Source organism: Panthera pardus, unplaced genomic scaffold (assembly GCF_024362965.1).
Source record: "Panthera pardus isolate Hobbes unplaced genomic scaffold, ASM2436296v1 HiC_scaffold_17, whole genome shotgun sequence".
In the NCBI taxonomy this organism is placed as follows: domain Eukaryota; kingdom Metazoa; phylum Chordata; class Mammalia; order Carnivora; family Felidae; genus Panthera; species Panthera pardus.
Window position 1 is genome coordinate 109723246 of NW_026526732.1, and position 3340 is coordinate 109726585.

At 53.6% G+C, this 3340-nt stretch overlaps 1 non-coding gene across 1 annotated transcript; it reads right to left on the reverse strand.

Moving 5' to 3' along the window:
- Window positions 1-203: 203 nt before the first annotated feature.
- On the reverse strand, window positions 204-286 carry TRNAL-CAG (transfer RNA leucine (anticodon CAG)). The gene has a single exon. It is a non-coding gene; the product is annotated as a tRNA-Leu (tRNA).
- Window positions 287-3340: the final 3054 nt, after the last annotated feature.

Consider the following 3340-nt stretch of genomic DNA (forward strand, 5'->3'; position numbering starts at 1 on the left):
GAGGAGAGACAGACAATTACAGACAGAGAAAGAAGATGAGAACTACCAGGCCTTACATCATCTTCTACGCACCGAGTGCTTACATTCGAGAGCATAGACAAGAATTTTTTTTTTTTTCAGTTGATCATTCCGCTGTTGGAATATTGGAAAAAGTAGCGGGCCACCTTCCATAGTAAGTAAGGATTTGCAAAAAAAGATCGTTCTGTCAGGAGTGGGATTCGAACCCACGCCTCCAGGGGAGACTGCGACCTGAACGCAGCGCCTTAGACCGCTCGGCCATCCTGACTCGCTGGAGAGCAGGCTTGCTCCGAATTTATTTGTGTCTCTACCCACACACCAAGCAGTTCCGGATGCGGAACCCTTCCGGGCAGGAGAGAAACGAGCGCTCCTTCGTGAGCCGCGCGCGGGACGCCGGCCCCCGCGTCCCGCGCGCAATAAATAGCACCCGGCTCCGGGCGCGGCCGAGTGGCACCTGCCGTGCGACCGCGGATTCGATTCCAGGCCCCCGGGAGGGGCGGGGCGGGATGCCCGGGGAGAAGGGCGCCCTCCCCCCACAGGGGGCAGAACCCTGCTGAACTCGTGGCACCGTGTCGCTGGAATACGCGCTTTCTCCCGGGAGGTTTTGGGCCGCGGCAGGTGCGCGCAGGCTGCAGCCCTGCCCGCAGGCGCTCGCTAACCCTCCCCCTCCTCCCAGCGGGCGCCGCCCCGGGAAGCGGCGTTAGCAGGCGGGCGAGTGGAGCTTCTCGTTCTGAATTCCTTGAACTCTCTACACTGAGGATTTGCCGGCTTTACTGTGTGGATGTTCTACTGCGGGGAACAGAAGTTTCTGCATCTAGTAAACCTGCCACAGGGGCCCTCGATGCCAGGCCTCTACTGCAGCAACTTCTCTAAGCACACTTCACGTCTGATGGGACCTACCTCGGGGTTTCTTGTCCAGTGTTAGCGTCGGGATGCTGGGGTCAGGACATCGCCGACGGGGAGTCGGGGAACCTGACCGTGAGTTTCAAACAAAGGACTAGTGAGCCAACTGCCTGGAGGCTTGCGGACAAGTCGTTTGGCCCGTGTTGACCTGAGAAACGGCTTTCCTAGACGCTTTACAGTTTCATCTAAATTCATTTGAAGAAATACAAAGCTTGAGCGCTTAAATGAAGCATCAAATAAATCCCCGTCCCCAGAGAACCAGTTAGACGCAAGTAATTCTCAGTCTCACCCAGACCTACCGAGTCAGACATTTGGGGGGTAGCGTCCAGGAATCTGTGTGTAACCAGCACTCCAGGGGATTCTGAGATGTGCCCAGGTTTGAGAGTCACGGGCTGGAGGCACAGTAACCCCGCAATTCTTACCAGAGAAACTGCTCTGGCGTGAGCAGGTGCCATGTGAAAGCGGGCGCATACTGCCAACATCCTTCCCCGCCTCAGACTCATCGAATCGGGGTGCCTGAGAGTTCCACCTGGGGACTGTATTCCTTACGGTTCCCCCTTCACCCCCGGGTGGTTCTAGTGTGCACCCAAGTTCGAGATCATTACTTTAGGATTTAGCTTCAGAAAAAGGCTGAGTCCCTTAAGGGTGAGGTGGAGGGGCCGCATTCAGAAAACGTGTTCAAGCCTCCGTGGCACAGGGCTCTGGCCCCAAATATTTGTAAAACGTGGAGTGCCGCCGGCCAAAGCACAACTCACGGGGGCTGTTCATAGGCTCCGCGTGTGTGCGCGTCCACCTGCGTGGGATGTCTGAAGGTGGATCGTGGGAGATGGCCAGAGATGATCATCAGCAAAGGAGGGTTTTCCCCGGCACCTGAAATGCCAGGGCCCAGCCTTTCCCAGAGATAAGATGGAAACGATCCAGAGAGCACATTCCAGTCCAATGGTCGGCGTGGTTGCACGTGAGCATTTTGTGAAGACGAATAGATCTGTCCGGGATGCAGATACGCCTTCCGGGTTCCAGAAGCCCAGCAACACCCAGGCTCGTCTCTTTTAGGAGATTCAGGAATAAAGCCAGAACATCCGGAGACTCACCGTTTCCTCCAGGTCCCGGTGGCCAGTGCCAGCTGGAAAAAGAGCCTCAAGGCTCATCAGATAAGTTCTTCCTCGAGGGTGTGCTTCATGCAAAGAGGCTAGAGCTGGGGGTGGGGGTGGGGGGGTGGGGGGAAGGAGGAAGAACACAGACGTTTCCTAGGAATCTGCTGTCTGGTTCGCACTGTGCCTCGTGACCGTTTTCCTTGAATGGTCAAGGAAATCATGGATCTTGGGAGGTCGAGAGTCCTGGGGGGAGGGGAGGAGAGTCAGAGAGCTGATTACAATCTATGGCTGTCTGTCCTTCTATTCTCAGAGACGGGTTCTTGTGGCAGCGCCGTCTGTTCTCGGTGAGGTTTCACAAATACGTCTCAGGACACACATTATACGTTACACCAGCAAAGCAACTGCCTGAGGCTCCCAAGTATTTTTGAAAGACTTGAGACTTTTTCTTCGACTTTCTGAAAGTATAATTTGAACAAACATGAACACTCGAGTCGCGCTATGTGATGTTTTTCTCCCAGGGGTGCCGTGTAGGGTGGCCGGCCTGGGGAGGACAGTGTGGGGTGAGAAGTGTTTGAGGAAGGGGCGTGGAAAGGAGGGCACTGGGTGTTGGGGGAATCCACGAAATGATGGAAGGGGCCCTTTCTGTCTGGTTCTCCAGGTGCCCGCCCTTGGTCCAAGTATAAGGTGGCACACTTACTCTTTTCTTCTCCTGACCCTCTTCATGCCTAAGAAGCTCCTGAGCCAACGGGTCCCACCTTGATAATATCTCGGAGTCTTTAGTCCTCCTACTCAACTATAGTTTGTTCAGTATAAGATGTCCTGGACAGATGGCAAGGACACCCGCTTTCAGGTCCTGGCTTAGGCACAGACTATATGTTTTAATGAATCACGTTATGTCAGGGCGCCCGGGTGGCTCAGTCGTTGAGCTTCTGACTTTGGCTCAGGTCGTGATCTCACACACTCTGTGTTTCGAGCCCCACGTCGGACTGTGCTGACGGCTCAGAGCCTGGAGCCTGCTTCAGATTCTGTCTCTCTCTCTCTCTCTCTGACCCTCCCACGTTCACACTCGGTCTCTGTCTCAAAAATAAATAAACATTAAAAAAAAAAAAAGAAAGAAATCACTTTATGTCTCTTGGCTTCAGATTCTCATCTCTGAAAGAAGGCAGATGGAGTTAAGTGTTGACAGTCACTTCTCATGCATTACAGTTTCTTCTTGATCCCTTTCCCAAATACCACCTGTGTGGTCTCCTGATTTACAAGCCTTTATGCGGAATGACTTTACAATAATGCATATGTGGAAATGTCATTATCTAGATATTGTTATG